This window comes from Aotus nancymaae, unplaced genomic scaffold (genome assembly GCF_030222135.1).
Source record: "Aotus nancymaae isolate 86718 unplaced genomic scaffold, 86718_ANA_hifiasm-v0.15.2.pri h1tg000027l, whole genome shotgun sequence".
Lineage (NCBI taxonomy): Eukaryota > Metazoa > Chordata > Mammalia > Primates > Aotidae > Aotus > Aotus nancymaae.
The window spans coordinates 3,440,540-3,452,614 of NW_026988440.1; the positions used below are offsets into that span (position 1 = coordinate 3,440,540).

At 42.5% G+C, this 12,075-nt stretch overlaps 2 pseudogenes; both read left to right on the forward strand.

The window, feature by feature from the left end:
- The first annotated feature begins 4,620 nt into the window (after window positions 1–4,620).
- On the forward strand, window positions 4,621–5,162 carry LOC135276601 (dihydrofolate reductase-like; annotated as a pseudogene).
- A 755-nt stretch (window positions 5,163–5,917) lies between these two features.
- Window positions 5,918–7,496, forward strand: LOC135276611 (tripartite motif-containing protein 60-like; annotated as a pseudogene).
- The last annotated feature ends 4,579 nt before the right edge of the window (window positions 7,497–12,075 follow it).

The following is a 12,075-nucleotide window of genomic DNA, read 5'->3' on the forward strand; positions in this document are numbered from 1 at the left end:
GCCCTCTACTGTCCGTGTGGTCTCAAGGATGTGATACTTAGAAAGGAGAACACTGATAATTGTTCTGAAGGACATGATTGACTTCATTTGTTAAATTTTCAAGGTCCTCATTACTAGCACATTCTAAGTCCTTGTCATACAAGATCACTGTGTATTTGGATCAGAAGGTACCACTGAGAACTCCTAGGGTCACATCCCAGGCTGAAACAGCCAAAGGCAGTAGCACAAGCCTGGTCAGTGTGTGAGGGGTGGGAAGGACTGAGGGTGTGGGGGCCAGTTGTGGAGTGGCAGGAGCCCCAGGTGCTGTGTGAAGTCGAGCCTCTGGATGTCCTCTTGCCTCACTTTCAGTCCCTTCCTGGGTGTCTGCCATTCCCAGGATGCCCCAGGAAATCAAATGCTGCAGCTGTGGGGTGGGGAGCTCTCCAGGATGGGGCAGGCATGAACTCATTTATAATATACCTCTGCCTCCCAGCCCTCTTCTCATGTTAGAAATCAAACTAGATTGCCTTAGGGTGGTGGTTCTCAAAGTGGGGTCCTGGTACAAGCAGCATTGGAATTACCTGGGAGCTTGTTAGAAATGCAGTTTTCAAGTCCTGCCCCAGCCCTACTGAATCAGCAATTTTAACAAGCCCCTTAGCAGAATTCTGCTTTTCAAACCAGCCCATCCCCCTCCCTCCCACTCACCCACTCTCTTTCTGCCTCAAGACTCAATATTGAGCAGCTGTGACTTCTGGATCATCAGATGCAGGACACATTTCCTTGACAGGAAGCATCTGACTCCTCAGTCAGCTTCATCTGAGTCCTGGCCTAGCCCAGGGAAAGAAATTCATGTCTTGGATTCTCAGCAATGCTCTCTTGTTCTGGACATCTGCCTTGGCTGGTAGTCTGCAGTGGGCAGGTGCAGCTCGCACAGGGCACTGCCAGCCCAACAACTCAGAACTCAGAACACTCTGGGCTCAGAAGTCTGAGCTACTGGGGCTCAAGTGTGGCTTCAGTCACTGGCTGTGGACCCATTCCTAACAACTGTCCAGGCTTGAATCCTTCCCTCAACTACAGAAATGCAAACCCAACACCGTCTTCATTGAGAGGTTCTGAAGATTAAGGAGACACATGAAAAGTGCCTGGTGGACACGAGGAACACCAGTGTTGTCTGGGTGACAATGGTAAGGCTCAGGAAAGCTAGGGGAGAGGGGCAGGTCCCCCTCCTGGGTCCGTCTTCCCCAGGCCCTGTGAGGGCGGTGGAGGCTCTCTCCAGGCCCTGGTCTGGCCCTACCCCAGCACATCTCCAGGTTTCTCTCAGCCCTAGTTCCTTTTGGCCCTGCAGTCACAGTGGGCAACACTGCGATGCACCCTGTCCTGTGTCACAGTGCTGCCCACTCAGGCTCACATTGTCCCTAGGCCATCTGCCAGGTGAGCGATGTGGCCACATTTTGTGCCTTCTGCACCTCAGCCTCGCTTTCAAGTGCAGATGATGATGGTGCCCACGCAGAGCAAATGATATCTCCTCTCTTCATCCAGCCTAATTACCCAATTTTCCAACCCTCAATGGGCAAGGAAGAGTGTCGTTTCCTCCAGAAGGTGTGATGTCAGCAGTCATGGAGTAACCAACAGGCAAAGACACTTGAAAATAGAAGAAGCAGGGAAGCACAGGTACCCAGTGAGGGTGAGAACCCTGCAGCTTTGGCCGCCTTTAAGCACATTAGAGAGATTACCACTACTAACAACTTAACCAGAAAGCTTTATTAGCTATTTTCAAAAAGCATAAAATTATGTAATATATATGTGTGTGTGTGTATGTACACACACACACACACACACACACATATACCTATATATACACATATGTGTGTATATATATATATATACACACATTTATATATATGTAGAAAGAGAGAGAGACAGTTTTGCTCTTGTCACCCAGGCTGGAGCGCAATGGCATGATCTCGACTTACTGCAACCTCTGCCTCCTGGGTTGAAGTGATTCTCTTGCCTCAGCCTCCTGAGTAGCTGGGATTACAGACATGTGCACCATGCCTGGCTAATTTTGTATTTTAAATAGAGACAGGGTTTCTTCATGTTAGTCAGGCTGGTCTCAAACTCCTGATCTCAGGTGATTCTCCCACCTTGGCCTCCCAAAGTTTTGTGATTACAAGCATGAACCACAATGCCTGGCCTAATATAATATTTTAAAAAATTTCCATCAATACAAAACTCTGGGCACTGCAACTTCTGGTAAGCAACTGGGACAGATGGCATCATCAGGAAGGCAGAACCTACTGTGCCTCCAACTTGCCAGTGCCCTGCATGGTGGCAGCCTAGAGGCACCTTGTACCTCATATGCACAGGCCCAGGGTCCCAGCTCCCCATACACCTTCTCCTGCTTTGCCTTTTCTGTTCTTTTCCTTTTTTGATAAACTGCCTGCAAAAAGGAAAAACCACTTTAAGCACAAGAAACATCTCAACGAGAAATACACAGTTGCCAGGGTGTAGAAGGCCCTGTTCATTCACATTGAGAAGTTTGGGTATTTCGGTTAAAGTCTCCCCTTTTACTTTGGGATGCTGACTCCTGAGTCCATTTCAACCTGGGCATCGTGCCACCACCTTCAAGAGGAGAAAAACTAAGTAGTGCTTTGCAAAGGGGCAGCAGCATTTTTCATTTCTGAACGCGTCAGGCAGAAGCCATGCAGCTGAGCAGGTGGGGGACATAGGTGAGGCCCCAGAACTGCTCTCCTCAGTACATTCTTGGGTTTTATTAAACGGTTGTGAAAATGCCACAGATACTAGCACCTGTGGCCACCCCCATGGGGACCATTGCACAAGGCACTGCCACTCATTCCCAGAACCTCCTGCCATGGGCTGCACTTAGTGACCCAAGACCAAACCGAGGAGGACGCCAGCCACAGTGCACCATCCTCAGTTCTTAGGGGCATGCTGCCGGCAGGGACAAAGTTATCCCTAGCAACAGGATACAGAAAGAAAGGAAAAAGGAAGGAAATGTTGCCAGTGGGCCAGTTCCAGCTCTTGACTTTGCCACACAAAAGGATTTAAGAGGAAGTCCAAAGTAAAAGTAAGCAAGAGAGTTTATTGCAGAATGAAAGTAAACCCTGACGGCTGATCAGAGCAGGTTGCTCAAAAGTGAGACAGTACCACTGGGCATGGTGGCATGTGCCTGTAGTCCCAGCTACTCAGGAGGCTGAGGTAGGAGGATCGCTTGAGCCCAGGAGTTCTGGGCTGTAGTGCACTATGCTGATCGGGTGTTCTCACTAAGTTCAGCATTAATATGGTGACCTACCGGGAGTGGGGGACCACCAGATTGCCTAAGTAGGGGTGAACTGGCTTAGGTCAGAAACGAGCAGGTCAAAATTCCCATGCTGATCAGTAGGGGGATCACGCCTGTGAATAGCCACTGCACTCCAGCCTGGGCAACATAGAGAGACCCCATCTCTTAAAAAGAAAGAAAGAAAAAGAAAGAAAGAAAGAAAGAAAAAGAAAGAAAGAAAGAAAGAGAAAGAAAGAAAGAAAGAAAGAAAGAAAGAAAGAAAGAAAGAAAGAAAGAAAGAAAGAAAAAAGTGAGACAGTACCCTCCCCTCATGGGAGTCTTACATGATTATTCATGAGGAAGGGGTGTTGTTTTAAGCATGTCTGTGGTCTCCTGGGTGTGCGTGCACTGTGGTTGTACACTCTAGCACATACATCTCATGTCTCATTAGCATCTTAACTTCCCACTCAGGGCTGTGTTTCTACTATTATAATCAGCATAAATCAGTCCAAGGACACTAATTGTGGGTTTCTGTGCTTGCATGGATTTGGAGACTTTTCCCTTCTGCTCTTCTACCTCCTTGCTGCAGAGTGTTCTAACCACAAGCTTAGGACATGGTGTGTGCACTGTGGAACAGCTTGTTCCCTCCATCAACCTGACAAGTCTCTTGTTTCCTTTCAAGGGAGGCTGTGAACACCTGATCTCACCTACCTCAGAAGGACAATGCAGCAGTAGCCACCATGACCAAGAGAGATGATTCCAGAAGTGCAGGACAACCCCCGCCCCCCAAGATGCTGTGGCTGTGCAGTTACACACAAGAGGTGAGTCCAGCTGGCTCTCAGGGTGCTCACTACCTTCATCTGGGGGCCTGGAGGACATCAAGTCTTGAGAACGCCACATTCTAGAGGAGTAAAATGAACTGACAGACACATGGCAAAGCTCCACCTACTTTTCCTTTTCTCTGTGCCTGCCAAGTTCTTCATCAGTGTCCTCTCTCTTTTCAGCTACTACTGTTGACTGGCTGGAAAAAATAGAACAATAGTAAAATTTGGAGACAAGTCTTTGATGATGAAGACAAACATTGGCTACTTCCAGGATTTTCTAGCTTTGGTTATGGTTGCAATTTTCCGACTCACCTTATGGGGATGGATTCAGAAAAAGCTTCTGTTACAAATCAAAATGGACATGCCAGAAGTATTGGCTCAAATCAACTTTGTCTTATTGAGCCACTTAGTGAATCAAAAGGCCACAGGCTGGGCACAGTGGCTCATACCAGCACCGGAACTTCAGATGTTAAAGAGAAACAGTGATCTTAAAAGTAGCCACAGCAAGCAGGCTCAGAGGTGCTCACTGCTGCTGTCATGGTTTATTTGCTAAACTGCATCATCGCTGTGTCCCAGAAGGTGGGTATCAGCACGATCGGGGACCTGCCGTGGCCACTGCTCAGGAATGAATTCAAGTATTTCCAGAGAATGACCACAACCTCTTCAGTAGAAGCTAAACACAATCTGGTGATTATGGGTAGGAAGACCTGCTTCTCCATTACTGAGAAGAATCGATCTTTCAAGGATAGAATTAATTTAGTTCTCAGCAGAGAACTCACAAGGAGCTCATTTTCTTGCCAGAAGTCTGGACTAAAACTTACTGAGCAACCAGAATTAGCAAATAAAGTAGAGACAGTTTGGATAGTTGATGGCAGTTCTGTTTGTAAGGAAGCCATGAATCACCCAGGCCATCTTAAACTATATGGGACATGAATTATGCAGGACTTTGAAAGTGACACATTTTTTCCAGAAATTTATTTGAAGAAACAGAAACTTCTGCCAGAATAATTGGGTGTTCTGATGTCCAGAAGGAGAAAGGCATTAAGTACAAATTTGAAGTATATGAGAAGAACAATTAATAAGAAGGTGTTATCTGGTTTATTTTAAGTTGTTCCCCCTCTCCCTGAAAAAAAAAAAGTATGTAATTTCCATTAGAAAAAAAGACTTTTGTTGACTTTGGATCTATGGAGAATTATTTCTAAGCAATGTATTTTTATTCCACACTAATCTTGACTCTATCAGAGACCATTTATGAAATGTTCTTGCTATAACTTAGTGCCTCTCCAAGACCCCGACTGAATCCCCAGCACCTGCTCCAGTGAGCTGCCATTCCACACCCACCACATGTGGCACTCTCAGCAGTCCTTGTCATTGTCGGGCTTTTCAAATGTTGAAAAGTATTCATTAAAGATGAAGATGCACACACCCTTCAACTGAGCAGTTTCAATTGTGGGAAATACTGAAAGCTTCCTTCATGTGTATCCAGAGCTTTGTGAAGAAATGTTGAAGGCTTGATTGTGACAGTAAAAAGTTGAAAGGAGTCCTGCGCATCCCCTGGGCAGGGTCGCTGATCCATCTGCTCCAGTCCACAGGCCAGCAGCATCATCTGGAAACTTAGGAAAAAAACTAGATATACTGAATCAGAAACTGGGGAAGTGGCCCAGTCAGTCTTTTACCAGCACCTCCAGGTGATTATAATGCAAGGAAGGATTCCTTATCTTAGATATGAGGCTGCTTTCTTGAAGAAAACTTGACTTTATTTCATTTAGTGGGAAGAGCAGCAGCCCAGTTAATATGTTGAAATATGCGATAGGCTGCAGGCTCTGAAGTATTCATGACAGTAGACTCTGAAGCTAAGGAGCTGAGAAGTTTCTAGAAGCTGCTATCAACATGCCAAATCAGTAAAACTGAAAGCCTGTCAAATTTCAAGGTCTGGGGAAAGATATCTACTGCTTACTGGGTCTTGAGGTCTAGAAAGCCAGGCCTTATTAAAAGAATTACTTGATGTACCATCTTTGTTCAAGGCTCAATAGCTGACCTCCAAGCAGTGGCTAGCTGTCCCATCTGTCTGGACTACTTGAAAGACCCAGTGACCATCAGTTGTGGGCATAACTTCTGTCTCCCCAGCATCATTATATCCTAGAAGGATCTAGATGATAGTTTCCCTGCCCTTTTTGCCACTTTTGCTGTCCAGAAAGGAAATTGACAAGCAATCCTCAGCTCCGTCGTTTGACTGAAATTGCTAAGCAACTCCAGATAAGAAGAAAGAGAAAGAGGCAGGAAGAGAAGCATGTATGTAAGAAGCATAATCAGGTTTTGACCTTTTTCTGTCAGGAAGACCTAGAGCTTTTATGTCCAAGGTGCAATTTCTCCACTGATCACCAGCTTCACTGTGTTTGGTCCATAAAGAAGGCTGCCTCCTATCACAGGAAAACAATAGAACAATACGATGCACCATGGAAGGAGGGAGTGGAACAAACTGAAAAAATCATAAGTATACCAACCAGAAAACCATTAGAACTGAAGAAAAAGGTAAAACATAGAGAAGAAGAAGCCAAATTTGAGCAACTGAGGTTCTCTCTCCAAAATGCGCAAGAGACTGTTCTTGGGCAATTACAAGATGAGGAGATGGGTATTTTAGCACAACTAAATGAAAGCCTAACAAAATTTTCAGATTATGCCTCCTCATTAAAATATCTACTACAGGAGATAGAGAGCATATATGTGAAGTCAGGACTGGAATTACTGGCAAATGTTAAGGCTATCTGTCACAGATATAAAAATTTAAAATTCCCTGAACCTTTTTCATTCAGATTAAAAGAATATGGTTACCATCTGCCTCCACAATATTCTGGCCTAAACAAAATTATCAAGCGATTTCAAGTAGATGTAATTCTAGATCCTGAAACAGCACGTCATAAACTTATAGTCTCAGCAGGTAGAAAAACTGTGTGATATGAAAATACAAGCAAAACTTACCTCCAAACCCAAGATTTTATCGCCTCCCAGCTGTTGTGGGTTGTAAGGGCTATAGTTGTGGCCAGCAGTACTGGGAAACAGAAGTGAAAGACAAGCCTGAATGGATCCTTGGTGTCTGTAATGACTCTCTTCCCAGAAGGAGGAAGCATCCAACAACTTTAGTACAGGATGGATTATGGGAGATTTGGTGATCTGGTCAGGATAATTATATTGTATTGGGTCATAAGGAAATTAATCTGCTGCCAAAAGTAACACCTCATAAGATTGGCATTTTTTTAGACTATGAAATGAATGAGGTTTCCTTTTATAATTTGAATGATAGATCTCTAGTCTATACTTTTAATGATGATTTTACAGGAGCACTTTGGCCTTATTTTTAAATGAGAATGGACTCAAAACCTCTGAAAATTTCTAGAGTAACAGATTGTGAATAAATTACTATTAGAAGACTGTCATTTTCTTACAACTAGCAGACATAATAGAGACAGTGAATCTAGTTTTGATAATTCCGTATTTTGCCCAATTTTCTGACAAAAAACCCGAGAATTGTTTATATCTCAGTTTCAGCACTAAAAAATGTGATTATAATACCTAGTCTATAACAAATTATGGGGTCAATGACAAACTACTTTAGAAATTCTAAAATAAAATACCAAAAATATATACTACTAATGTATTATGTAAAAAAAAAAATTGTTATTCCAGTTATTGCCAGTAGAAGCCCAATATTTTTGGTATTGCCTATGTATTTTTCCTTTAAGAAATGTTAAGTCTTTATTAATCACTCTGGAGCCCAAGCTGTAGTGCAATGGTGCAATCTCGACTCACTGCAACCTCTGCCTCCTGGGTTCCAGCAATTTTCCTGCTTCAGCCTTCTGAGTAGCTGGGATTATAGGCACGCACCACCATGCCTGGATACTTTTTGTATTTTTAGTAGAGACGAAGTTTCACCATATTGGTCATGGTGGTCTCAAACTTCTGACATTTTGATATGCCTGCCTTGGCCTCCCAAAGTGCTAAGATTAGAGGTGTGAGCCACTGCACCTGGCCAACTTGTTTTTTAATTGAAAAAAATTTTTTTTTTAATTTCTGTTTTGCCCAGGCTGGTCTTGAACATGTGACCTCAAGCAGTTTTCCTGCCTTAGCCTCCTAAAACACTGGGATTACAGGCATGAACATCCATGCCCAGTGCTACTTTTCCCTTTCATCTGTCTACTTCAGTATTTCTTTTTATTCTCTCTCTCTCTTTTTTTTCAAGATGGGGTTTCACCATGATGGTTAGTCTGGTCTTGAACTCCTGACCTCAAGTGATCCTTCCACCTCAGCCTCCCAAAGTGCTAGGATTTCAGGCGTGAGCCACCACACCCAGCCTACCTCAGTATTTCTAAGTAACTTTATTTTTTATTCAGTGTGTCTTTGTCTGGACTACCTTAGTTTTATAGAAAATGAGATGGTAGCTCACGCCTTTAATCCTAGCACTTTGGGAGGCCGAAGTGGGCTGATCACCTGAGTTCAGGAGTTTGAAGCCAGACTGGCCAAAATGGTGAAACCCCATCTCTCCTAAAAATACAAAAACATTAACTGTGCATGGTGGCACATGCCTGTAATCCTAGCTACTCAGGAGGCTGAGGCAGGAGAATTGCTTGAACCCAGAAGGTGGAGGTTGCAGTGAGCCGAGTCATACCATTGCAATCCAGCCTGGAAGACAAAAGTGAAACTCCGTCTGAAAAAAAAAAGGAGACTTTTACATCCTCTTCTGCCACACACACACTTACATACTGTACACACATACTGTACACACACAAGCAGTAGAACGTCTGTTCTCCTGTTCCCCCTGAACAGAGTACCCTCTAGCGCAGTCAGCTATCATCCTTCACTTCACTTTGGGGACTGATCTCTAGGCTCGCAATCTGTATTAACTTAGTTCCGTATTTTCCTCCTTAGGTTTATTCTGTTAATTCAGGGATTCATATCTTTCAACAGATCAAAAATATGTAACATTTGGGAAAACTTGTGTTAAGAAGAAAGACTGGTGAGCTTTTGATGGGATTATGTGTTGTATCTTTTTATATTAATATGGAGAAAATTGACATCTTAACATGTCAGCTAGTAGACATAACCAAGAGTGAATCTAGTGTATTCCATGAATTTTTATGTAATTGTCTAACATTTGTAGTTTTTAGTGTACATGTGTTTAACATCTTTTGTCAGATTTGTCCTTAAGTATTTGATATTTTTATGTTGATTATTTCACTTCTAATTGTTCATTACTAGAATATAGAAAGTTGATTTTTGTGTGTTAATCTTATTTCCTATAAGCTTGTTAAACTCATTTCTAGGAGCTCTTATGTAGATTCCATTGGATTTTCTGCATAATCATGTCATGAACAAGTAAAGACATCTGTACTTCTTGTGTAACCTAGATCATCTCTCCTTCCTTCCTTCCTTCTCTCTTTCACTCTTCGTCTCTATTTTTTTGTTTAACATCTCTGTCTCCATTCTACTCTGTCATCCAAGCTAGTGTGTAATGGCACAATCTTGGCTCACTGCAACCTCCACCTCTCGTGTTCAAGCCATTCTCATGCCTCAACCTCCCGTGTGGCTGAGATTACAGGTACTCACCACAACATGTGGCTAATTTTTTTACTTTTAGTAGAGATGGACTTTCACCATGTTGGCCAGTGTGGTCTCAAACTCCTGACCTCAGGTGTCGTGCCTGCCTCACCAAAGTGTTGGGATTACAGACTTCAGCCATTGCACCTAGCCCAAAAGCACAATTTTTTAAAATCTGGATTTAAAGTTTCAATTATTGTTTACAGCATTTATTTGAATTCTTTCTAACCACTTTTGCCAGCTTTTCAGAGATAGCCACGTTGAAGTTTTCAGCTCTTTTATTGGTGCTAATCACATTCTAATAATTTTGGATTTTTTAATTTGAAGCATTATTATAATAAAATGGTGTCTCACTTTGGAAAATCAGAATTTGGAACAGCCTTCACCCAGTGGCCCTCTTCTAATAGAATTTATGATTTTTGTCTTAGAATATTTTCTCACATTTATTTTGACTATTTCAATACCATTCATTTCTGAGCCATGTATTGTGCAGAGGTTGCCATTCTGTTTTTTCTATAACTGTTTTCTGTAGTTGAGAGTTTTTCCATTTTCAGTATGTTTTGTTTTCATTTCAAGTTTTAAAGCTTGTATACATGACTACTTTATTCCTGCATCTTCTCAATTGTTTCTTCCTTGTATTTGCTCTTTTCTATTCCAACTTGGGGAGATTTGGCTTTCTGTTCAAAAATCTTTTTGCAGTCTTTGCCCAGTTTTGGCCTAAGGATAACTACCTTGCTGGGTGAATGCCTACACGGACAGTTGTGCCATTAGCCTTTCCCATTGCACTCATTCAGTGTAGATGACATTTCTTCCTGTAAACCTGGACTGCTTTGCCAAGTTGCTGACCTTTATGGTGTCCTCGTACAACCTGAACTTCATCATCTTTTTGGGTGGGCATGGATCGAACGTTGTACTTCTATCTCAGCTCTTTGGAAAGAGAGGAAGACATAATCTTCCTGTGAATGTGGAAAGGTACATTGAAATGCCTTTTGTGATTCTTGCTTCGGTCAGAAGTCACAAAGGGATTGAACTTTATTTTGGTCGCTTCCACTTCAGGGATGGCTGCAAAAGGAAAGGGCTCCAAGCTCTTATTCTTAATACATTTCCAAACTGTCCTCTTCAGTTGTCTAATTTACTGAATTCATTAGCTTTCTAATAATGTACATGAGAAAGAAAGTTTTTAAGACCTTGTATCTGAAAATGTCTTTGGTCTATCCTGATATTTAACCAGAAGATTTTTAGGGCCTGGAATTACATTTTTAAAACATCTTACTCTTACATATTTTTAACCTTTTAAATTGGGAACTATATTGTTATGATATCTGTAATGTATTATGAAATATATGAGCATGAATGTGAAAAAAAAAGAAAAGTTGAAAACAACCTGGAAGTTCAGTGATGGGAAAATGAATATGTTTCTGTCTTTGATTGGGGAACCTAAAGCAGGTTCCAAGACTGACATTTCAGTGAAAGCAGTTTATTTGATAAATCATACCAGAAATCATCAATTGAGGTATGGAGAAATGGAGTTGAGAAGGTAAGAAAACCAGTTGAAAGTCAGTGAGCAGGTTCTCATTGGTAACAAGCTCCACACTGCTGAGATACAGGGACACAGAGGGGAGAAAGCTGGAGTATTGACCTCCCACTCCTTGGTTGACAGCTCCCTGTCATATGTGTGGGTGGAACATACTCCAGCTGCTCTATGGCAAGTCCCAGGTGTTTGAGGTAAGAAGCTGCTGGCATGCACGGGAACAATGAATGCCACACACTTAAGGCAATTCCGTGTTTAGGTATGGAAGCTCTTCATACTTTTTAATTTTTTTTAAGACAAAGTTTCACTCTTGTTGCCCAGACAGAGTGCAATGGCACCACCTCAGCTCACCACAACCTCTTCTTTTCCAGGTTCAAGTGATTTTTCTGCCTCAGGCTCCCAAGTGGCTGGGACTACAGATATGCACCACCACGCCAGGCTAATTTTGTGTTTTTGGTGGAGATGGAGTTTCATCATGTTGGTCAGGCTGGTCTTGAACTTCTGACCTCTAGTGATCTGCCTGCCTTAGACTCCCAAGGTGCTGGGATTACAGGCATGAGCCACCACACCCAGCAGATCTTCATTCTTTTTATCTAGTAAGAAGTATAAAGCCACACATGGTTTATATGAAATATTTTATAATTTAAAAAATACAGAAGCAGGAAAACTAACTCTAAGTTCAAGTGAGGGATGATGGTAGTTTGAACCTAAGGATTGCATGTAGTAAGAAATTGTGATTTAAGATACATTTTAAAGTGGAAAGTAGCAGTATCTTCTGATGGAGTCTGACTTTGGTTTTGTGGCCACTGAGTTTGAGATGCCTTTGAGAAATGAAGAAAGTAGAGAGAGAATAAAAGAAAACTGGCCAG